Source organism: Pseudonaja textilis, chromosome 2 (assembly GCF_049901715.1).
Source record: "Pseudonaja textilis isolate UNSWEBS1 chromosome 2, rPseTex1.2, whole genome shotgun sequence".
Lineage (NCBI taxonomy): Eukaryota > Metazoa > Chordata > Lepidosauria > Squamata > Elapidae > Pseudonaja > Pseudonaja textilis.
Window position 1 is genome coordinate 250,614,852 of NC_141991.1, and position 25,784 is coordinate 250,640,635.

The following is a 25,784-nucleotide window of genomic DNA, read 5'->3' on the forward strand; positions in this document are numbered from 1 at the left end:
TCTCATCTTCTGAGTGGGTGTGAGTCTGTTTTCTACATGGAAGTGTGGTGGTGGCATCTTGTGTGGCTCTCATGGGTGTGGGTCTGGTGTCATTCTTCATGTTAGGTACTTGTCTGTTCATGAGGGCGGGTTTCCAAATGGCTGGAAGGCGGGAGGTGTCATCTCGTTTGTTCATGCTGTGTGGGCGTTTTTCTATCTCTATGGGTTCTCTGATTATTCTGCTGTTGAAGTGTTCGGTTTTGGCGATAGTTCTGGTATTTTTAAAGTCAATTTCATGTCCTGTGGCTTTGAGGTGTTGGACCAGGGAAGAGGTCATTTCTTCTTTTTTGATTGAGTTCTTATGTTCTTCAATGCGTGCACTTATTCTTCTGTTAGTTTGTCCAATGTATGTGGTAGGGCAGGCAGTGCAGGGGATTTCGTATACTCCTTGGTTTTCTAATTCGATTTTGTCTTTGGGGTTTCTTTCTTCCATGTAGAAAACAGACTCACACCCACTCAGAAGATGAGACACGACCATGGACCAGAAGCTACACTGCAGCTGCATCACTACCCACTTCAAACCCCTCCGAGCCATACATGAAGCAAACCGACACCCACTATGAAGATGCAGCACGACCACGAACTCGAAGCCAAACAGCAAGATCACAGCTCACCAACTCAAATCCCCCAGCAACTAAGACTAACCTGAGCACAACCCAGCCCCCACCTGAACAGAACACGCCTCCAGCCAATCAGAACACGGCCAACCCCCCAACCAATCAGAACACAGCCAAACCCCCTACCAATGAGAACACACCCCCACCCAATCAGAACACAGCCAAGCCCCCACCCAATCAAGTCCCACCCCCACTAGCAGTTCAAAGGAAGAAGCAGCTGCAATCTCACATCACTCTGAGAAGCAAGAGCCGAAGACAGAAGCCTGAAGATGATGAATGAGACTTCATCGAAACGTTGCCTAGATACTTCGAATCTTACGCGGGAGAAAACCCGAACAACCAAAGATCCACATACAAATACCTGCAAGAACCTCAGAAAACAAATATATATATACATATATATATTACATATACATTTACATTTACATTTACATTTACATATACATATACATATACATATACATATACATATACATACATACATATATATATATATATATATATATATATATATATATATATATATTCTTAAGTTTTCACGGGTACTTACATGTATGGTATTCAGCTTTGTTCAGGTATTTTCCCACGTCATTGTAATTGTGCTTTTAAAGTTGTAGCAACGTTTCAGCAGAATCTCATCTGCCATCATCAGGCTTCTGTATTGTGTCCATCTGTGAGTAGCAATAGGCTGCCCCAAATTTAAAACTGAAACAACTGTGGGGGCCTGACTCACAGACAGACACAATACAGAAGCCTGATGATGGCAGATGAGATTCTGCCGAAACGTTGCTAAAACTTTAAAAGCACAACTACAATGATGTGGGAAAATACCCGAACAAAGCTGAATGCCATATACATATACATATACATATACATATATATATATATTGTTTTTGCTATGTTTTTAGAATTTTTCTTTTTACATTTTCTCTTTTACATTTTCAAGGGGAAGTATCAAGCAGAGTCTGAATGATGAGATTTACATGATATAAACTAGATATTAGAAATTTGAATGTTGTAATTTTAGAATGCACAAATTCAATGTTTAATGAGATTTAATATGATAATAACAATAAGATTTAAAGGTGTTGCACTTTGATTGGCAAATATAGGGGAATTTTGCTTCTTAAGAATGTTGGAAGAGAACATATGAAATTGTAAACAAGACAGACGAAAGTATAAGTACAATGAATAAAAAGATATAAAAATTTAGGTAAAAGAAATACAATTGAATAAGAAGAAAATGAGATAAGAAAATTAAGAGAAGTAAAGGGAGAAATAGTGAGAAGTTGGAAAAAGAGTAATAAGATATGAAGTTGAATACATAAGATGAATATGCATATGAAATTGTGTTTGTATGGAAATGTGATAACCCGGAACCATGCTGTACTCAAACAAGATGTTTTATTTGTTTTGTTAAAACTTAATAAAACTTTATTTAAAAAAAGAGAGATAAAAGCCAGCTGAGAAACCGGAGTTCTTTGCAGGAAGCAAAGAAGCTTTTGTACTCAAGCCTTATGGAAGTTCAGAACAACTTGGTTAGTGTTTGGAGACTCTTTGTGTTTGAAATATTTCTTATCTAGTTTATCTAGTGTACTTGGCAACCTTGTACAACCTTGGCAAGGCTCGTTCTTATCAGAGACAAAGTTTTAATAGCCTTTTAACCGTGAATTAATGGAATTTGCAGAGAAGCATTGAAAGGTTTTGCTTTTATCTCTGTTTGGTGTTTGTTTACTTGGACAGTTTGGGTCAGAACATCTCTTCACATTGGGTAGACAGGGCTGAAGGAATGCAGGCTAGTCCCTTGCATTTTTCAAGACATCCCCACGAGACAGATCCGATCACATCACGGGCTGGATCCGGCCCTCAGACCTTGTGTTTGACACCCCTCTGCCCTCTATCATTCCAGACAAATGGTTTTCCAATCTCTTCTCAACAACAGAACTAAGTGGAAGCACAGCATATTCACCAAAGGCCATTGGGAATGTGAAAGGAGACGATTGTCTGCACACGATTCTTTGCTGGTGCCCATTCTCCTAAATTTAGGGCAGTGGATCTATTTGATTGTTAACATCTGTCTTCCCTCCTGACACCCTCTCAAGTTAAAGCTGTCGAGAAGAAAATAGCGGTATACTTCGTTGAATCAAGATTTGTATACCTTGAAGCCTTGTGGTTTCAAAGCCAGATTAAGCCCAGATGATACATCTTCCTCTCCACAAATTTATTGTCCAATTCCCACCAACTGGAAGACAATTCTTCTAATTCAACATTTCCGAATGTTACGGAGTGGTATATAGGCCAGGTAATCAATAGATTGAATAGACCAGTTGATGGATCTCTAGGAGAAGTTTACAATATAGAACTAAATCAAGGTTGATGTTCTTAGTTTTGCTGTGGAAATCAAGACATTGATTAAGACAAGGAGCCTATCTCAAAATTGGGAGTGAGCTGTCAATGATCCTTCTCCCTAAGTCCCACCTAAACCTTCAGAAAACTCCAGAAAACAACTGTTGCTCTAAGATGCATTGGATGGTCCTTGCCCACCCAATCTATTCCCTGCCTCCCGAGTCCCAGCTGATTGGCTGGGTCTTCTTTTGTTGCCCTGCACAGGAGAATGGAGCTGGAAAGTAGGTTAGTGGGGTGGGGAGGGAATGGGGATTTTGCAGTATCCTTCCCCTGCCATACCCACCAAGCCATGCCTACAGAACCGGTAGTAAAATTTTTTGAATCCCACCACTGTTGGGGACCCCTGTTTTATAAGATGGTGAACAGAAGTAGCCTTTATTCACATGCCACTTCTGTTCTGTCTATGACCTGAGCAGCCCTGAAGAGACAATTGCTTGACTTCCTCCCTCTGGGCAGAGAGGGAGGATTGATTGCAAATAATAATAATAATAATAAAACCATGAACGTTATAGCTTTCATAAAGCCATCATCAAGACACAAACATAGATGGCATATTAATAAGAATGGCTTACAACAGGTCATGTCCTTCTGATAGCAAAGAATTGGCTTTAATGCCTCCAATTTTGAAGTATGATGAAGAAGTATTTGAGAGAGTATCAAAGGAAGTGCACTGGGCATTCTTGACTTGTTTTTTTTTTCCTCTCCTACATATGGAAATTATATCTTACAGCACTGAAAAGGTATGAAACAAAGGACATAAATCAAATATTTTATGGAGCCCAAGTCTGCCCAGAGAAAGATTTGGAGCACCTGGAGATTATGTAGTTTATATTTCTCAGAGCCCCTTTTTTTTGTTGCAAGCTTTAGAACCGATTTCTTCCTGAGTTCAGAGTCCAGGTTAAAATCCACTGAAGTTCTGTGGCCTTAATGATTGCCTGAAGTTCATTCACTCTGGGGCATTGGTATTTCTGGTTTGAAAAGATCCTGGAGACCAGTAACTGAAGCTGGTAACTGAACAGGTTCATTGCAGGTGCACCTCCCAATTCGTAGCTTCCTTGGTTATTTGTTTGTGTCTTTGAATCATTCCTGACATTTGGAAATTGCTTAGAGAAATTAATATAGTTTGGGGGCAAGAGGTAGGAGAAGCACAGGCAATGCTTGGGGTTGGCATCAAGAGAGCAATTAGCTTAGAGACCTTACGTGCCCACAAATGGTCTAAATCCAACTCTTCTTCAATTCTGTTGACCCTTATCTACTGCCAATTTAATGCTGGTTGTTAGTTGATTAGATTCTTGTGTATATGCATGAGGAATAAATTATCTTAACTGAAGCTTAACATGTGGATCTAATTCTTCACACTGTACACAAGGTTTTCCTACCCACATCAGCTCTGAGGTTGAACAGGGTAGATAAAGATTTTCTTATTTATCTTCAATCAGACAACAAAATGCAGTTTTGAAATCAATTCCCTTGCCATGGACAGTCGTACCACAGTTCATCCTGATGTACATTCAAGTACTAGAAGCGTTAGATGAATTTTGTGGGGAAAAGTAGCAGATAGAGGTACCAGATATATTCACTGCCTCGAGTTGTGATGCAGCGAACATATCTTGAGAAGCAAAAGGAAAACAAAAATAAAAATGTTCAGTTGCCTTTTGGGAAAGGACCTTTGGTTCACTTCATTTGTCATTTACAGGTAGTTAGCCTGTCTATCATGGAGGTAAGTTGTGACAGTTGTAAACAGGTTGGTCACATGACCAACTCAATTTTACATTATTTTTTTTCTGGTGGCTGTTCAGAAAACACAGCAGTTGTGTAAACCAGTCACAGTGATTGTTAAGTGAACACGGTAGTTGTTAAGTGAACCAATGGTTTGCTATGAATTGATCTGGTACTTCTATCTGCTACTTTTCCCCACAAAATTCATCTAACGCTTCTAGTCCATGTTGGTTTTAGCCAAAGCCAACATCAAATGCAGTCCTGCAAATGTGGCAAATGTCAACTCATAAATCATTCCTATGCCTGCTTCTGAGTTGCCATAAGAAGGAGTGGGGAAGGCCTGATGGAGCAGTGCATCAGATGAAGGCCAGAAGCACATTCTACACTTTTCTTGTGGAGATTGTAGCCTAGGCTACTGGATCTTCTGCCTACAAAAACTTTCATTGAAGAGTGTGATTGATAACACCCAGCCGAACTTGGAGAATTTGATATATGACACACCCAGAGGGTAGGATGGGGGAAAACAGGGTCACCGGTGAGAGTAAATTATGTGTCTCAGAGTTGGCTTCATATGGGTTAGTGCTGGACATGTTGCTCCTATACTTTTAAATTTTTAGTAAGCTCTAGGTTTTTTGATCAAAAAAGAAATTGCTCCTTGTTCATATAGCTGCTTGAATTAGACTTGTGTCTTGGGGGGGGGTGGGTGAGCTCCTTTGCTTTGAAGACAGTGTCAGTAATGAATTACGACCCCCAATAAAACAGCCAGAGAAGAAAAAGGCCCCTTTTAATTGCCTTTTGATGCAGCCAAGAGCTTAAGAAATGTGAAGCCTTTCAGCTGGAATGAGCAGGGCAAAATTAGTTTTCCTTTCTAGAAATACCAGCAAGATTTCTGAAACTTTCTCATTGAGTTTGGAAAGGGTTTGCAACTAGATGAATACAGGAGTAGATGAGGAATGCCTGGCCCCTCCCTTTGTTTTGCAAATTGGTTCTTTCTGAGTTAGGAGTTGTAACTTGAGACACAGCACTTCTTTCGCTGAAGAGAAAAGCGGGGTGAATTTGCCCCTTCTTGCAGCCACGATGCTAGGTTTGAGGAACAAAGGAATAGCATGCACATTTACTCCTGGCTTCAAAATATCTTTGTCTTTATCTTTCTACTTTATCTTTATCTTTTTACTGATTCCAGGAATCAAGACTTATCATCTTTCTACTGTCCTTCTTATTAATGTCTGGATGGCATAAAGCAGACAGAGCACAAAGCATCCATACAAAGTATTTTTTATTGGTACATCGGGCATCCTATCAACTCACATTTATGATGAGGTTCTTCTTAAGGTCCAATCCTTTGCATATCTGAATTGTGGTGTAGAAAGATGGTTATCTCTTTCATCCCATATCGTAGAGGCAGGGGGTAGAGGTGCCACCACAAGGCTGTGTTCAGGCAAGAGTGAGGGAGCCTCCCCCAACCCAACAAGGGTCAATTTAGTGATTAATCAGGATTACAGATGTGGCCACATGGCATGAACTACATTTCCCAGGATACCTTAACTACATTTACCATGATGCATTCCCTCAAGGGGACAGCTTACAATTCCTAACTAACTATCCCAAATCCCATTAACTCTAAACTGTCTGGACAGCACAAGGGCAATCATCAGAACACCTGACAGCAAGATTGCCAAACAACTAAAATTCAGTGGGAGTGTCAGAGTTTATTCATGAACTGGAATAGAGCTTGGTAACAAGGTCAGCCAATGAATAGGCATAGCAACAAAATCAGCCAATGAGGACTGCTTTGGAAACTGAAACTAAAAGTAGCTTAGGCATGGCTCCATGTTAAGCTCTGCAGCTCTGAAGCTATGTTGAGCTCTGAGTCTGTCTATTGAAGATGAAACTAACTTGCTGGCTTGCTGAAGACTGGAGCTCCGCTTTGAATTTGCAACATGTTTCTGTTTGAGTTTGCTCCATGTTGGAGAAATCTACAACTGGTTTGCAAAATCTACTTATGTTTATAAAGATGTTAAATGAAGCATCAGCCATCTGTGTTTATTTTTCTGGTGCTGAATTATCACTGCAAAACTATCAATAGGGAGAGCCCAACCATATTTCAAATCTAGGCAATTGATAGCCCTCTGGTATGTTCATCATAAATCAAGGAGTGCCTGTATTTTTCTCTTCTTTAAGGTTGCCAAAGAATACCTGTCTGGATGAGAGTAGAAACAGCAAGTTGATATGCTGGTTGATGAGCCTTGTCATCGTCTCTGCAATTAATTGGAAAAACAACCAAAATTACAGTCGAGTCAGTCAACTGATGGTGATAGTTGTCCATTGACGATGAAGAGATAGAATGTGTGGAAAAATTCACTTTCCTTGGGATCACAGATGACTCAAAGCGGTGAATCCAGCACAGAAATAAAATGTTGGATTGCACTGGGTCGCACAGAAATGATGAACATGAGCTGAATACGAAAAAGCAAGGACATCCGCCTGGCAACCAAATGTAGATTCGTTTGCTCTATTGTATTCCCCATAGCTGCCTATGGTTGTGTAAGTTGGACCTTAAAAAAGCAAGACAGGAAGAAAATTGACTCGTCTGAATTGTGGAGCTGGAAAAGGTTCATGCCAGAGGTGGTATTCATCAGGTTCTCACCAGTTCTGGAGAACCGGTAGCGAAAATTTTGAGTAGTTCGGAAAACGGGCAAATACCACCTGTGACTGGAGATTTTACAGTATCCTTCCCCTGTCATGCCCACCAAGCCACGCCCACAGAACTAGTAGTAAAAAAAAATGAATCCCACCACTGGTTCATGCATATACCTTGGACAGCAAGGTGACCAATGAGCAAGTATTGGAGAAAGACAGTAGAAGGCAAACATCACAAAACTGTGTCTCACTTATTTTGGTCATGCTGTGCAGGGGAAGTAACTGGAGAAAGCAATTATGTTGGGAAGAGTTAGTGGTCAAAGGAAACCAGGTCATCAAAAAATGCAATGGCTGGACACCATCAAACCTGACCCCAGCCAGAGCATAAAACAACTCAAAGAAGCAGTGCAAGATCAGAAGGCGTGGAGACATCTGGCCCATAGAATCTCTAAGAATCAGAGTTGACTGAATGGATACCATCATGATAATTGTGAGATGTAAGACCCGAATTATTTAATACTCACAATACAGAGATAGGTCTGATTTACAATTCAAAGGTTTATTAAAGAAAATGAGCATTTGCAAACAGGCCTTCAAGTTCCTCCCAAAGTGGATTGGGTACAAGAAGAGCAAGATCTAATGGTCAAACAACACATTTTATACACTCTACACAATGCATGCCACGCCCACGAAGCCCTCCCCATTCCCCTTATTATCTCTAAGTCATACTATAAGGTAAAGGGTCATCCTGACTGTTTCTTCCTAGGCACCGGATATCTTATATTGTTTATTTGTAGCTTCGCCTTGGGCGGATGTCCCTATCTTATGTGCCTGTGTAGTGGCCTTGCCTGGGTGGATGTTCCTGTTTTCTAAGAAGCCTGCAACTATCCACCCCATTTTGTTTAACTGAATATACTTTGTGGTTAGGAAAATACAACAGAGCTTAATAATGCACTTAATATTTCTGATTATATTATAAAAGAGTAACTTAATATTTCCATCATCATCATCACCACCACCACCATCAATCACCAGTCCTACCCAGCGTCAAAAAATTCTCTCCTGTACTCCATATACCAGGTTTAGCTAAAATGTCTTCCTGATCTTCCCAATGATATCTTTAAATCTCAAATTAAAGGGAATTAAGGACTAAGGGTGACATGATAGCAGTCTTCTAATATCTCAGGGGCTGCCAGGAAGGAGTCAAGCTATTCTCCAAAGCATCTGTAGGTAGAACAAGAAGCAATGGGTGGAAACTAATCAAGGAGAGAAGCAACCTAGAATGAAGGAGAATTTCCCTTGACAGTTAGAACAATTAATCAGTGGAACAGTTTGCAGTCAGTTGTGGGTGCTCCAATACTGGAGTTTTTTTAAGAAGAGACTGGACAATCACTTGTCCAAAATGGTATAAGGTCTCCTGCTTGAGCAGAGGGCTGGACTAGAATACCTCCAAGGTCCTTTCCAGTTCTATTCTATTCTATTCTATTCTATTCTATTCTATTCTATTCTATTCTATTCTATTCTATTCTAGTCCATTCTATTCTTTGCACAACTATTGCTCTCACCAACTCAGCATGTCCATGTTCAATTAAATTCAACCTGGAGAAAAGGCACCCAACCAAACACATCATGTCTTCTTAAAGGCAACTAAGACATAGAATGTTTATGATTGACCAGAATAGGACTAATCAATAGTTCTAAATCAGCTAGTAATTACGACAGGGACTAGTAATACATAGAGGTCCTCTCCATCACTGAAGATTGTTGGGAGATAATGAACACCACCTTTTATCACGTAGATGATGCTATTGGTTTCAGAGAAAGGGGAAGGAAGAGCATTAAGGATTTCAGCTTAGGGAAAAAAGGGGTTATTTTCTTAAGAGCAGAATACGGAACATATAGGTTCAGGTACCCAGGGACTCAAGTGTTTGTAAATACAGAAGGCAACAATGACCAATAAACACCAGAAGGAGATGTGAAAGAGATTGGAGAGCTTGCAAAAAGTTTCACCGGGAAGCTTTTATTCTTTCATCAGACTAAAAACTTTCCTAGATTTTCAATTCAGTGGAAGGCCGTTTATTGATTGCATTTTATATACCACCAATTGCAGTAAGTGGCACCTATGAGCTGACCTTAGTTGGTCTAGAAAACCTAGGTTGGTTTGCAGATGGCGAGGACTGATTCATTCATTTGTTTTATTTATTTATTTATTTATTTATTTGATTTGTCAATTGTTTACAAGATAATAAGTATAAGTATATACATAGTTATGAATACATGAAATGGGTACATATAAGAAAAATAAAAGAAACAATAGGACAGGGACGGTAGGCATGTTCGTGCGCTTATGCACGCCCCCTAGATGTCCAGAACATCTTACATTAAAAGGGAGAATATAATATTTAAATTAATATAATGGTCTGATTAAATATGTTCAGGAACTATACAACAAACCTAAGAATTGAAAGCACAAAAGGGATTTAGAACACTTATGTCAAGGGACTTTAAACTTGGCAAGTTTAATATTTGCGGATTTTGACTCCCAGAATTCCTAAGCTAACATGACTGGAGAAGGAATTCTGGGAGTTGAAGTCCACAAGTCTTAAAGCTGTGACTTTGAGGACCCCTGTCTTGTGATGTTATGTAGCATTTGAGGCCCAGAAAGTAGCATTCTGAATAGCTTTATTGTTGGCCAGGAATGAATATGGAAAAACAAGGACGTCAGCCTCGCAACCAAATATAGGCTAGTCAGCTTATTGTGTTCCCCGTAGCTATCTAGGGTTGTGAAAAATGGATTTTAAGAAAGAAGACAGGAAGAAAAATTCTTTTGAGCTGGGCTGCAGGAGAAGCTTCTTGTGTATTCCTTGGACAGCATAGATGACTAACAAGCAAGTATTGGAGTGTATGACACCAGACATGTCACTGGAAGTCAAAAACCACAAAACTGCATCTTATTTATTTTGGCCATGTCATGCAGGGGAATTGACTGGAGAAAGCAATTATTCTTGGAAGAGCTGGTGGTGAAAGAAACCAGGTGGCCAATGGGACACGGTACCATCAAAGCTGACATTAACTAGAGCATAGAGCAACTCAAAGAAGTATTGCAAGATTAGAAGACATGGAGAGACTTGGCCCATAGAATCACCAAGAGTCGGACGTGACTGAATGGGTAACACTATTGTCATTATCATCATTGTCATTGTTGTCATCATCATCATTATCACCGTCATCGTCATGGCCAGGAACAGATCAACCACTGTATGTGATCCATCAAGATTGTGGTCTATCAGTAAATATCCAGGAATCTGCAGTTCTTCACATTTGCAGTTTCCAACTCCTGTCTTCAGGTTTTTCTTCCATTGTGACCCCGCTGTTCTCAGTCTGGTCAACGTTTTCCATATTCCATATTGGAGAATAGTACCCAGACTCCACCAATGCATCTCTCTCTCTCCCCCTCCCTCTCCCTCTCTCCCTCTTTCTCTTCCTCCTCCCTCCATTCCTTCCTTGTTTCTTCTCCCTCCCTCCCTCCCTCCCTCATTCCCCTCTCCCTCCCTCCTCCTTTCTTTCTTTCTTTCTTTCTTTCTTTCTTTCTTTCTTTCTTTCTTTCTTTCTTTCTTTCTTTCCTTCCTTCCTCCCTCCTTCCGTCCCTCCTCCCTCCCTCCCTCCCTCCTCCTTTCTTTCTTTCTTTCTTTCTTTCTTTCTTTCTTTCTTTCTTTCTTTCTTTCTTTCTTTCTTTCTCTTTTCTCTCCATCTCTCCCTTCATTCCTTTTTGTTTCTTTCTTCTCTTCTTCCTCCCTCCCTTCTCTTTCTTTCTTTCTTTTTCTTTTTCTTTTTTCTCTCACTCTCTTTCTTCCCCTCCTTCATTTCTTTCTTTCTTCTCTCTCTCTCTCTCTCACTCTTTCTTCTCCCTCCCTCCCTCCCTCCCTCCCTTCCTCCCTCCTTCTTTCTTTCTTTCTTTCTTTCTTTCTTTCTTTCTTTCCTTCCTTCCTTCCTTCCTTCCTCCCTCCCTCCCTCCCCCTCCCTCCCTCCCTCCCTCCCTTCTTTCTTTCTTTCTTTCTTTCTTTCTTTCTTTCTTTCTTTCTTTCTTTCTTTCTTTCTCTTTTCTCTCCATCTCTCCCTTCATTCTTTTTTTGTTTCTTTCTTCTCTTCTTCCTCCCTCCCTCCCTTCTCTTTCTTTCTTTCTTTTTTCTTTTTTCTTTTTTCTCTCACTCTCTTTCTTCCCCCTCCCTCCTTTCTTTCTTTCTTTCTTTTGTTTACTTGCTAAATCAGCACATTTATTTTTACCCCCCACCCTCCATTCCCACTCTTGTTTTTCCTCGGTTGCACAGTTATGGTTTAGCTGTGAAATTTCCATGGAAACATCAGAGATGAAGGTGAAAACTTCAACTCTCCTGTGAGACCAAAGGTTACACAGTTCACGTCTCCTGTTAACAGCTTGAGGATGGCTCCCAGCTGCTGTCACTTAAGCTAAATCAAGGATATATCTGCCTCTGTGAAAAGGGTGTGCATGGAGGCTTGCTTGTCTGATGCCATCACTCAAAGGAAAACAGTTGAATTATTGAAAGCAGACCTCAAGAGTTGATTGCTATTTTTATCCAAAAGCAAATAAAAGACGATCCCAACAAATGTAAGAATAATATTGTTTAATCACTAATGTAAAGGTTCGCTTCTGCATATGAATCTGATTCTGTAACATGTTGGAAGGCCCATGATGTATCAAACTGCCCCAAATTCAAGAGATCAAACTGTTCAGTGTGTTAAAAGTTGTCAGGCGTGAAGAATCAGGGCCATACATTACGTTCCAATTAAGCTGATTTATTGCTCATGTCTGTATACAAGAATCTAGTCAACTAAGAATCAACATTAAATTGGTGCTAGTAGAATTCAAGAGGGGTTGAACTTGGACCACTTGTGGGAACATAACAATTCCAGACTGATTCCTCTCTTGATTCCACCTCCAGGCTCTGCCTCTTCTTCTCCTACAACAGTAACCCAATCCATATAACTTTATTTGTGATCATAAAAAAATAAAGCAATGGAGTATAAAGATATAATATAAAACCATACATCAGAGTTGGTATTCAGCAGGTTCTGACCAGCTCTGAAGAACCGGTAGCAGAAATTTTGAGTAGTTCAGAGAACTGGCAAATACCACCTCTGGCTGGAGATTTTACAGTATCCTTCTCCTGCCACATTCACCAAGTCATGCCCACAGAACTGGTAGTAAAAAAATTTGAATCCCACCACTGCCATAGATATGAAGATTAATCAAAACTTCTTTTTCTTCTGAGACACCTGAGATACTAGAACAAATTGTTCAATCTTTTAAAATTAAACAGAAATCCACTATGATTAGTTTCTATAGATATTTGTTATTAATACATCAGTTTGATAAACAGATGCTTAGAAGTGAGTGGAATAAAGAATTAAAAGTTTCCTAACAATGGAAGACTGTTTTAACTTATATACTAAGAGTGTCCATGGACCTTAAATTGCAACTTTACAACAACAATAACTTTTTTTAGAATGTGTTGGATTCCATTATATTGATAGAGAAAGAGATTGTTTAGGATAGCATTTTGTTAATGATGTAATAAGGATAATTCTTCTTTTAAGCACATCTTTCTAGAACATCCTTTACTAATACTTCAGGGCTATCCCTGAGAAGAAGGGGTTGACCTATTGTTCAAAATATCTGGAAAAGGAGAAGTAGTAATGAGTGGAAGCTTATCGAAGAGAAATTCAACCTAGAACAGAGAGAAATTTCCTGACAAAGAGAAAAATTAATCAGTAGAAGAGCTTGCCATCAGAAGTTGAAGGTGCTCCTTTCCTGAAGGTTTTCAAGAAGAGATTGGACAGCCATTTCTCCAGAATGGTACAGAGTCTCCTGCTGAAGAAAAGAATTGGAGTAGAAGACCTCCAAGGTCCCTTCCAACTCTGTTATTCTCTATTTAGTATATCAGGTGTCTTCCAATGTTCTATCTCTTTCTTCCCATTCATACGTACACATCCCCAAAAAGGTTTGATAGGCTTATTCTATCCTGCATCCACCTTTCCCTTCTTCGTGTGTTGGGACATAACATTGATGCATCTTCATTTCTGGGCATGTAGATGTGTATCAGAGATTTACCACACCACCTTATCAACCGTTTCCTGATAATAGCCTCGAATCCAAACATGGAGAAAAATGATGACTTCGAAGTATAACAAACAACCCACTCCACCCTCTTCTCTGTCCTTGTGAGCAATTAAACTCAGTCAGTAATGGCTCCCTTGACTTGATAAACTGACTAGCTTTGATTTGCGGCCTATGTGGCAAGATGGCGTGCATGTTTACAGCATAATAATTTTGTCAGGTTGTGAAAGGAGCTATCAGGTATTTTGTGATACATGGTGTCACCTTTTGTTTATTCATCAATAAAAAGCAGTTAATGGAACTGCAAAACTTCCTTGTCAAGTCTCCCTCTCCCTCTTCTCTCTCTCTCTCTCTGGCTCCATTCTACTCTCATCTCTTTGCATCTCCGGCTTCAAGACTTTTGTTTACGCCTGAACACATAATTATAAATCTGTAGATTGGAGTTGGCTTTGAGAATATTAAAATCAGTTGGGTTTGATATAGGCATACGTACTCCTGGTGCTATTCCCTCTGGAGTAAGCAGTGTTATGAGGGAACAGGGAAAAGAAATAACATGCTTAAAGACTTAAAAGCATAAGAGAAATAAAAAAAATAATGGCCAACTCTGTAAAGAGTCCTTGGCGCTCTCTGAGCTTGCTTGTTTTCTTGCAGACGTTTCATTGCCTGAATTAGGCAACATCATTGGTGCTAGGAATGGGGTTTACAGGGAGGAGGAGGAGGAGGAGGAGGAGGAGGAGGAGGAGGAGGAGGAGGAGGAGGAGGAGGAGGAGGAGGAGGAGGAGAGGAAGAAGAGGAAGAAGAAGAAGAAGAAGAAGAAGAAGAAGAAGAAGAAGAAGAAGAAGAAGAAGAAGAAGAAGAAGAAGAAGAAGAAGAAGAAGAAGAAGAAGAAGAAGAAGAAGAAGAAGAAGAAGAAGAAGAAGATCCTTTCTGATGTTTCATGACCCAACTAAATAACATCATCAGTGCTGGAAATAAGGAAGCATGTGCAGGGAAGTCATCTCACAGCTGGCTCCCATAGATTATATAGACCTGAAACCTAGTCTTGTAACTTTAGAACATTAACTTGGAAAGTTGTTTTGAATCAGTTATATATAATATAATATGTAGTACAAGTTAATCTTTCTTTCTTCCTTCCTTCCTTCCCTCCCTCCATTCTTCCTCCCTCCCTTCTCCCTCTTTTCCTTCCTCCTTCTTTCTTCCTCCTCTCTTCCTTTTCTCCTCCCTTCCACCTCTTTTCTTCAGCCTCTCCTTCGTTCATTTCTCCTATCTCTTATATTCCTCTTTGCCTCCCTTCCCTCCCTTCCTTCCAGGGGTGGGATTCAAATTTTTTAACAACCAGTTCTGTGGCTGTGACTTAGTTGGTGGGCATAGCTTGGTAGTCATGTTATTGGCTGGGCATGGCCAACTAATATCACTCACATCAAGGCATGCATCTCCTCGCTTGGCCTCTCCTGACTGTGGGGATGCTGCAACAGTCATAAGTGTGAAAAATAAGTCACTTTTTTCAGTGCCATTGTAACTTTGAATGATCACTCCACACAAGGAAATTACCAGCAAAGGAGGAAAAAAAAACTCCAGAGAAGTTCCAGAGACAGGAAGTCTAGTCCTGCCAAGAACGTAATAAGGGTTAACGGAGAGGCAGTTTCTGTAAGCAACACCAGAATGTTTCCTTCCTGCCTTCCTTACAGGATTAGGCCAGTAATTTCTTCTAACAACTGGTTCTCCGAACTGCTTAAAACATTAACAACTGGTTCGAGCGAATAGGTGTGAACCTGTAGAATCCCACCCCTGCTCCCTTCCCTCCCATCCTCCCTCCCTTCTCCCTCTTTTCCTTCCTCCTCTCTTCCTTTCTCCTCTTTTCCTTTCCTTCCTCCCTCCCTCCTCTTTCTTTTCTTTGGCCTCTCCTTCCTTCATTCCTCCTATTCCCTATATTCCTCTTCCCCCTCCCTCCCTCCCTCCCTCCCCCTATTGTCCCTTCCTTCCTTCCTTCCCTCTGTCTTTCTTTCTTTCTTTCTTTCTTTCTTTCTTTCTTTCTTTCTTTCTTTCTTTCTTTCTTTCTTTCTTTCTTTCTTTCTTTCTTTCTTTTCTTTTCTTTGTTTCCTTTTCAATGTTTTTTCCCTTTCTTTCCTTATTCCCAAGTGGAATCGAATAACAACTGTGCCAACGCCACATCCTTAGAAGCTGTAAACCTCCGGAGATCCTCTTTTACATGAGTAAATTAATTATTTAGTGAATGATGGATTACAAGACATGCAAGTGCTAAAATGCCCTAAGGAGGGGATGAAAGCCGAAGATCTGACTTCCCAGCTTAGCACCAGGAGAATAAAAAAGCCCACTTGTTTCCCAGGTCTTGAAAACTAAGTGAAGAATTTAACAGTGCATTCCTCTTGCTGCTAGGCAGGATTTGATCATCGAGATTTGTCTTTATAAAAATATCCCTGGAGATGGAAAGAAACTCATCAGTTATCGGATTCTATGATTTCTGGAATAGTATTCTCTGATCTTAACTCATCACTCACGCTTAAGGCAGAAATTTACCAAGTCTGTTTCAAATATTATATCATTTAGGAACAAATTGTTTGTGATGGATATTGGATCCTCCACTTAAGGATTAGGTTAGCTTCTTTTTATTTAATTGCCCACCGTAGACAACAGATTTATGGCAAAATGTTCATTCCCCATTTTTAATGAAATGTCAACAACAAATTAAATCAGACCCAGGATGGATGGAGAGTGCAAATACTTTATACACTGCTATACTCCCAAATAAGGTGGCTGATTTCTTTTGTCTTAAAACAATGACAGAATCACAGAGTTGGAAGGGACCTGCGAGATCTTCTAGTCCAACCCCCTGCCCAAGCGGGAAACCCTGTACCATTCCAGACAAGTGCCTATCCAATCTCTTCTTATCCAGGGATGTTTAAGAAGTTTGAAACTTGGTATCTTCTGCTTGCAGAAGGGATCAAGCTATGCTCCAAAGCACCCGAAGGCAGGACAAGAAGCAATGGATGGAAACTAATCAAAGGGAGAAGCAACCTAGAACTAAGGAATTATGGAGATTCTCAGTCATCCAGGTCATGGTTGTCCTAAAGGGATCTTGGAGTCTTAGTGGACAACCAGCTAAATATGAGCCAGCAGTATGCTGTAGCAGCCAAAAAAGCTAATGCAATCCTAAATTGTATTAACAGAGGGATAAAGTCAAGTTCAAGGGAAGTACTAATACCACTCTATAAAGCCTTAGTAAGCCCACACCTAGAATCCTGCATCCAGTTTTGTTCACCACATTGTAAAAAAGAAGTTGAGACTCAAGAAAAAGTACATAGAACAGCAACTTGACACTGAGAATAATTAACCAGTGGAATGACTTGCCTCCAGAAGTTGTGGACGCCCCATCACTGGAATTTTTTAAGGAGAGATTGGACTAGAAGACTTGCAAGGTCACTTCCAACTCTGTTGTTCTGTTATTTCAAATCCATCCTACTGTCGTCAACTCATAAAACATTTTGTATACACATTTTATTGTTGACAACAGAAAGAAGGGGGGGGGATTTCAAAGAGCAGGAGGCAGTGTGGAATCGAAAGTAGATTCCATTCATATTTTCTTCAAAGACTGATTAGATGGCTGAAGCTTCTGCCACGCAAAAATCTAATTGGAGAGCATGATTGATGACTCTGCGCTATGGACATTTTTCATTGGATGGTACACCCAGAGAGGTGGGGGGAAAAGCAGGATCAAGGGTGACAGGGTGAATTACGTATCTCAGTGTTGGCTATGCCCAGGTAAATGCCGGATATAGAATGTTACCTTCAAATAAATCTTTTTTTTTAGTTTGCGGGGTGTGGCTTGAGGCTTATGATTTAATTGGAGTAACTGCCAGAATCCTGACAACTGTATTCCATTGCACATCTGACATACATAGTTACAGATCTTTCTTGGAATTCAAGTCTCCATTGGGAATTGAATTCCTGCTCCAAAAATGGAGCAAGCGGGGCAAGTGGGAGTCATATACAACTTTGCACATGAGAGCATGGCACAATGCCATTTTCATATCTCTCTAGAGACTGCAGAATAAAAGAAAGAAAGATGACTTTATATGCTACTCTAAAGATAAAAGCATATGGATACCAGACTGGATCAGCAAAACTCTGGGTGACCACTAGACATCAAAAAAAGAATTATTATATATTTTTCTGTCATGTAGCAGACTTGTATATATTTGCATCATATCTCTGGTAGCCTTAGGCTAAATGAAATTAAACATGTATAGATTTAAAATTCACAAGAGGTAGATAACAGGAATATCTTCCTACTATTTGGTAGTTGCAGGAATACCTGAAAAGCTCTGGAGGATTTTCAAGCAACACAACATACATACACCGTTAAAACCCAAGAAGGCAGAAGCCTTCCACCTTTGTCCACCCTGAGGATAAAACACCCACCCACAAACTGAGCAATCTGATACATGCAGTATACTGCAGTGAGAAATGTGTAGATCTGTACATTGGGGAAACAAAACAACCACTTCACAAACGCATGGCACAACACAGAAGAATAAACCCATCAGGACTAGATTCAGCAGTCCACCTGCATTTAAAAGACACAGGCCACTCATTTGAAGACAGCAAAGTCCACATTCTGGACAGAGAGGACCACTGGTTTAAAAGAGGAGTCGGAAATGTAAACAAAAGCAAGGAACATATTATCACATGTGGTGGACGTGCCCAGTAGCAAAACAATATTGGATAAGGATAAGAAAATGGATAAAGGAAATAATTAAGCAACAAATAGAGTTAAAGCCAGAAATATTCTTACTAGGTTTAATAACAGGAAAATATGACAAAGAAAACACAATATCTAATGCTACATTTAATAACAGTGGCTAGAATCGTTTATGTGCAAAACTGGAAAAATAATATTATGCCGGAAGAAGAAAGTATGATAAAGAAAATATTAGAGTGTGCCGAGATGGACAGGCTGACAATGGAAATAAAAGAGAGGGATGAAACCAAATATTATTGGATTTGGAATGTATGGTATAAATAAAGAATATGAAATATTATAGTATGACGATAAGAAATATATATGGTAGATATTATAGTGGAACAAAATATATAAAGGAATAAAAAGTATATATACTGATACCAAAGAGTTGCAATGAATGGAAAATGTTTTGTAAAATGAGGAAAACTGATTGATAAAAAAATTAAAAGGAGGAATCAAAGAGGCTATCTGTGTCAAAATTGAACAGCTATCTTCCAACAAAGGGGGAGGGATATGACTATCTTTAATCTGCAACACAGTCCTTTCAGCAGTTCCGAGAAGGTTTCACACCCATTTGTATTATTCAGGTGACCGTGATAAACTTCCAAGATAACTCAACAACTCTCAGAGAATGTGCTAATGACCAGATGACTGATCCCCATTTTATGATCTTTCTTGCCTCAGTTGTTAAGTGAACTACGGCCAGTGTCACATTCCAGAAAACCTCAACTCCAATAAATAACTCCGAGGCAGACATCTTCTCAAAGGTTCCTTTTATTAGAATAGCAAACTGGCGGATCTGGGAAATCCCAAATCTGAAAGTTCTAGGTTTCCCTTCAATAAGTAAAGTAAATCCACCCCCTGCACCCCTCATGGTATCACATGCTCCAATCACCATCCGTTCCCACTTGAGACATCCCCTCAACCACTCCTCAGCCAGGTGCAGAAATAACATGACCTTGACTTAGAAGAAGAATGCTATTATGTCTAACCACATACGCTCCAAGAAAGTCCCCACTCTCATTTTCCTAAGCCCAAGAATGTGGCAGTGTGGAAGCATTTGGTGCTAATATGGCTTCCAAAGCTGAGAGGCAGTTGATAAGCATCATGCCCCTGTTGGAATCTGATTCCAAGGGAGAGGTGGAACAGCTGACATGGAGCAGGAGTGTGGCTCTGGTGGCTGTGGAGGAAACTGGGGAAGGGCACAGGCTGGCTGGGCATTCAGAGGAAGACCCAGGCCCACCCCCTCTTCATCCTAGGGCACACAGGGAGGAACGGATAAGGGAGCAACATGAGTTGCGTGGTTCACGGGGGAGGAAAGAGCCCTGATCCCCTTCATTGGCTGCAGCTGGGCAGACTGTTTTAAAGGGCAAACTGTGCATGGCAAACTAGCTGGAAGCAAAGCATGCATTATCTTTGTCGAGGCTTATCTGGGTTTTGGCATCCTCCCAACTGTGTGTGCCTTGTTATCTTTTGGAAGTCTGCAATTTATTATGCTGGTCTGTCATGTTAATTACTTCAGCGTGGTTTGTGTTGGTTTTTTTATTTCTATTTTAACTGTATTTTGGGTTCGGACTGCATTTCTTCTCTTTGTAGACTGTTTTTGGAAGAGTTTGATCTCCCGCCAAGGATAACCAGACATTGGGGGCCAAGTTGGAGGCATCAAAGGGAATTTATTCTACTTTTGTGACTTTGTTATTTTTGTGCCACGACCCAGGTTATCACAATAAGTTACTAATCTGGTTAAGTGAACCTGGCTTCCCCACTGACTTTGCTTGTCAGAAGGTTGCAAAAGGGGGTCATATGACCCCGGGAGACAGCAATGGTCATAAGTATGAACCAGTTGTCAAGCCTCTGAATTTTGACCACATCATTATGGGGATGCTGCAAAGGTTGTGACTGTGAAAAATGGTCATGTCACTTTTTTCAGATGAGTTGTAACTTTGAACAGTCACTAAATGAACTGTTATAAGTCAAGGACTACCATAAACAGTTTCTTTGCAGTGGTGGCTCTTTAACCACCAAACAAAGGAAAAACAATATGTGTGTTATTCCATTTATTTCTCTTTTTTTCTTTCTCAGAAGTGTTGTTCCCCTTCCTTCCCTTTCCTGTCACTTGGTGAAACATGACAAATATGCATAATTGACATTACCGTTATTATTGATGCAATGATATAATTAGTTTGCTACATACCCATCTGCTCACTGTAGACATTTAGTCAACAAACTTGTTAGGTCGCCCCTCAAATCAAGCATTTAGCCAGTGTAAAACAGATACAGTTTAAATATGAGTGAAATTTGCTTTCCCATACCATCCTCTGTTGGTCGGGTTGTTAATAATCATGTATTTTCCTTCTTTTTTTTCCTCATGTTTAACATTAGAGACATTTGCATCCAACTCCATAAATTATCAACCGAAGCTTTGAGTATATCATTATTTATTGCCTCTTTACTTTGCATCTGTTTTCAGATTTCAGCTCCCTGAGCTGTGACTTGACTTGACAATTACTAAGAATTCTGAATTGCAGGAATAAATATGCAGATTAAAAGAGAAAGAGAGAGAGGAGGGGGGAAGGAGGGTTATTTGAAGGAGGCATGGAAGTTTGTTTCATAGACCATCGTGATGAACCACAAGAAGATGAACCCACATTACGTATCTGATATTAGCACAGTTGAGAAAGTCCAGAAATATTTCACAAGAAGAGTTCTCCACTCCTCTACTCGTTGTAGAATACCTTATGCCACCAGACTTGAAATTCTAGACCTAGAAAACCTTGAATTACGCCGTCTTCGGTCTGATCTAAGTACGGTATATAAAATCATACATTGCAATGATTTACCTGTCAGTGAATACTTCAGCTTCAACCATAACAACACAAGAGCACACAATAGATACACACTCAAGGTTAACCGCACCAAACTTGATTGCAGGTAATACGACTTCAGCAACAGAGTGGTCAATGTCTGGAATACTCTACCTGACTCTGTGGTTTCTTCCCCAAACCCCAAAAACTTTAACCTTAGACTGTCTACTACTGACCTCACCCCTTTCCTAAGAGGTCTGTAGGGGGCGTGCATAAGCGCACCAACGTGCCTACCACCCCTGTCCTATTGTTTCTTTTATTTTTTTTATATGTACCCATTTCATGTATTCATAACTATGTATATACTTATACCTATTATCTTGTAAGTGATTGACAAATAAAATAAATAAAATAAAATAAAGGAGATAAGGAACTGAACATCTATAGGTGGCATCAAACACCCGTGAAGTAGTCCTTTTTGGCTACTCCACCAATCCTTGACTTCCTACTATTTGGAGACAGGAAATGGGAAAACTGCAGCTTAGGAGTAAAATAGGATTTTAGAAAGAAGTTTTAGAAAACTTTTAGGCTTAGAAAGAAAAATACTCCAACTTTTTGAAAGTGGATATAAAATAGGGAATCCTGTTCTTGACTTCTTTGTATCAGTACCCCTAAGGTGCTTTTTCAAGAGGCAACTGGACTTTCTTGTTTTTTTTCTTGAAAGATGTTTCACTTTTCATCCAAGAAGCTTCTTCAGCTCTGACTGGATGGAGGGGAAGGGAAGGATTTATATTCCCTGCAGACAGCTGGTCATTTGCATCCTTTTAGAGGGTCACTGAGGCCACTTGGAGGTTTATCTGTGTCCTCAGAGTCACCTGAGTAGTGCAAATGGTTCCTGTAGTCTTCCATTTTTCCTCAGGAAATCCATTCCTACTCCCACATCATTCAAAGGGTGTTCATCCCAAATTGTATAGCTAATGGGGACACAGATAAACCTCCAAGTGCTTCAAGGACCCTCTAAAAGGATGCAAATGACCAGCTGTCTGCAAGGAACATAAATCCTTCCATTCCCCACTATCCTGTCAGAGCTGAAGAAGCTTTTTGGATGTGAAGTGAAAATGTCTTCAGAGAAAAAACAAAGAAAGTCCAGTTGCCTCTTGAAAAAGCACCTTTGGAACGTCCATGACCTGGATGATGGAGAATCACCAGATACTGAGAATCTCCACAGACACTCTTTCTGTAACTATCTTTCTGGCGCTGAAAATGATCTTCTATACGTGACTTCAATTCATAACAACTGGAAGATTAACCACAGGAATCTAGGTTTGGTCTGTTGTGATTCATTTCCTCATGACCTGCTATTCAATTCTTCCAAATGAAAGGCTCGAAGTATTGTTTGCAAAACAAAAACAAAACAAAACAAAGTATAGGATAATCTGGTGAATTATTTAGTAGTCTAGTGGATGGGACCCTGGTCTAAAAAACAAGAGACTGAGTTGTAGTCCCGCCTTAGGCATAAAAGCCAGCTGGGAGAGTTTGGACCAATCACCAAGAGACTGAGAGTTCTAGTCCCACCTTAAACACGAAAGACAGCTGGGTGACTTTGGGCCAATCGTCAGGAGATGGTGAGTTCTATTCCTGCCTTAAGCAGGAAAGCCAGCTGAGGGACTTTAGGCCAGTCACTCTCTCTCAGCCCAAGTCCACTCACAGGGTTGTTGTTAGAGGAGGAAGGTGTGTCACCACCTCGAGTTATTGGTAAAAACAATGAAGGCATAATACGAATAAGTAAATAAATAAGTAAATATTTTTTTAATCTAGTGATCTAGTAGTTTGGGTGCCATCCTACATACCAGGAGACTGGGAGTTCTAGTGCTGTTTTAGGCACAAAAGCTGACTGGGTGACATTAGTCAATTACTAATGGTGCAGTCAGAATACAATATTTAATTTAACATTTTTCTCCTCCTCCTCCTCCTCCTCCTCCTCCTCCTCCTCCTCCTCTTCCTCCTCATTATTATTATTATTATTATTGCCAATTATTTGGCATTGTTTATTCTGTAAGTTGTCATCACAAAGACGAACAAAGGACCATTTGCCATACAAAATTTCAGAAAATGTTTATTTCTATGTGCTCCTCTTTCTCCCTCTCTCTCTCTCTCTCCTTCCCTCCTTCCCTCCCTTTCTCTCTCTCTCTCTCTCTCACACACACACACAAACACACACACACACAAACACACACAATGGTCCAAAGAATCAAGAACAACACATGAAGTTACTTCTGACGAGTTCATTTATGGTTGTTTGCCTACAGACAGACTCTAGACAGATTAAAGCAACTGTCTGCATAACTGTAGATATACTCTATGAATTGCTAGGGGTGGGTGGGTCCCTCCTTGCCCTCTTCCTGCCTACTAGACATTTCAAGCTCTTCTGCCTCTTTGACCTCTGGGAAGGAAGCTCTCCATCCTGTGCCTCTGAGCTACACAAACACCCACATATGTGCGCATATTTTTTTTCTCCAGTTGGGATTTACAGATTTGAGTGATATATATCACATAATTATATCACTCAAATCTGGCAATTTTCTTAAAATAATTCCATATGGGCCAGATTTAATTTGTTATTTATAGACTGAACTCTAATGATTTGCATACACAGACACTTTTAGATTTTAGTATTGCGGAAAAGTAGGGAAATACTAAACATTTCATTGTTTTGTGTTATCGGCAATATTTTTCTTTTCTTCTCCTTTTTAATTATTTCTCTTCTTTTTATTTCTTTATTGTTTCACTCTTTTTTTCTTTTTTTTTATGTTATAACTGTATAACTATATTAGCTATAGTTAGGGATTTTTAACATGTGTTTTTAACACACACACGCACATGAATGAAAGGAGTAGAACAGCTTCATTAAAATCCCTGAAGGACTGCTGAAATCTTGTAATTTTTCCTCAGCAAAGCAAATCAAATTTCAGGTTACATGAACAAAAGTATAATTTGCAGGAGGTAAATGTTCCTCTCCATTCTGCTTTCCTGACATCCCATCTTAAATTTAATGGGATGACATTTTCTTGTAGGTGCATGGAGTCACTACCTTTCTTCAAAAAAGAAACATATGGAATTTAGAATAAGGTTTATAATTTCAACACTACTCTGCATCAATTCTCTTCCTACAAATAGGAGTGAAGATTTCAGTATCTATTTATATCTCAGGATTAAATGATGTTTATATTTCTGTCTATACATACTGATTTTTTTCCGTTACTTTCTCATTAACTAGCATTTTCTTAAAAACAAGTTCAATGGCAAACATTTAAACAAATCAAATATTTAAATTGTGTATATTTAACTAATCTATTGATGCATGTTTTCCCTAACAGTCTGGTTTTCAAAGAACTTTGTTTGAAATCCTGTGTGACGCAATGAGAAGATTAATATATCAAAAATAATGGTTATTGCATTTGCCATGGAAAAACTGATCGAGGGATTGCCAGATGTATTTTCATTTTTAAAATATTTTTATTTTAGAGTTTACTTTTTCTATTTTTTAATGATGCTTGTATGTATTTTAATGATGTTTGTATGTATTCGTTTATTATCCAATTGCTATACATGCTATACATAACAGACACTTTTTGTGAGAAGGGAGGATATAAAGAAGTAATAGATAAATAGAGATAAAAATAGATTGATAGAGAGATAAGATAAAAAGATGATCATTAATATTTAAATAGATATTTAGATGTTTAGATAGATAGATGATAGACAGACATCTAAAGAAAATGATGATATAGATATTTAGATGACAGATATTTAGATATCTATCTGATAGAATATACAGAATGATAGATATAAATGTCAGCTAGATATCTAGATTAGATGATAGATAGATAGATAGATAGATAGATAGATAGATAGATAGATAGATAGATAGATAGATAGATAGAGACAGTCAGACAGATAAATAGATGAGAGATAGATGATAGATGATAGCTAGCTAGCTAGCTAAAATATAGAAAGATATAGAGGATAGATTTAGATAATAGCTAGTTGGCTGGCTGGCTGGCTGGCTGGCTAGATAGATAGATAGATAGATAGATAGATAGATAGATAGATAGATAGATAGATACAAATAGACAAGAGATATAATGATAGATATAGATGATAGATTAGACAGACAAGAGAGTGGGGGGAGGAGAGAGAGGCATTTCAAAGAAAGGCAATAAATGAATTTGTGTCCCTTGGAAAAATATATACTAAATATGGAAAATTAGATTGAGAAATTTTACCATGTGCGAAAGAGAAGTGGCAGTACATTGGCTGTTGGAAGGAAGCATTTTCATTGACAGAAGCCAAAAATGGTTGTGTGTAAAAGTGTGCTTCTATTTGCTTCTCTGTATGGGAAAGGAAGTTGGATATGTCAAGAGAAACAAACAAAAAAGGTACAATGGGATAGGCTCTGAAAAATGTGTGTGCATGTCTAAAAGGTCTGTAAGGGGCGTTCATAAGTGCACCATCGTGCCTACTGTCCCTGTCCTATTGTCCCCATTTATTCGTACCTATTTCCTGTATTCTTATTCATGTTTATACTTATATCTATTACCTTGTAAGTGATTGACAAATCAAATAAATAAATAAAATAAATGTGTGCATGTGTGCGCGTA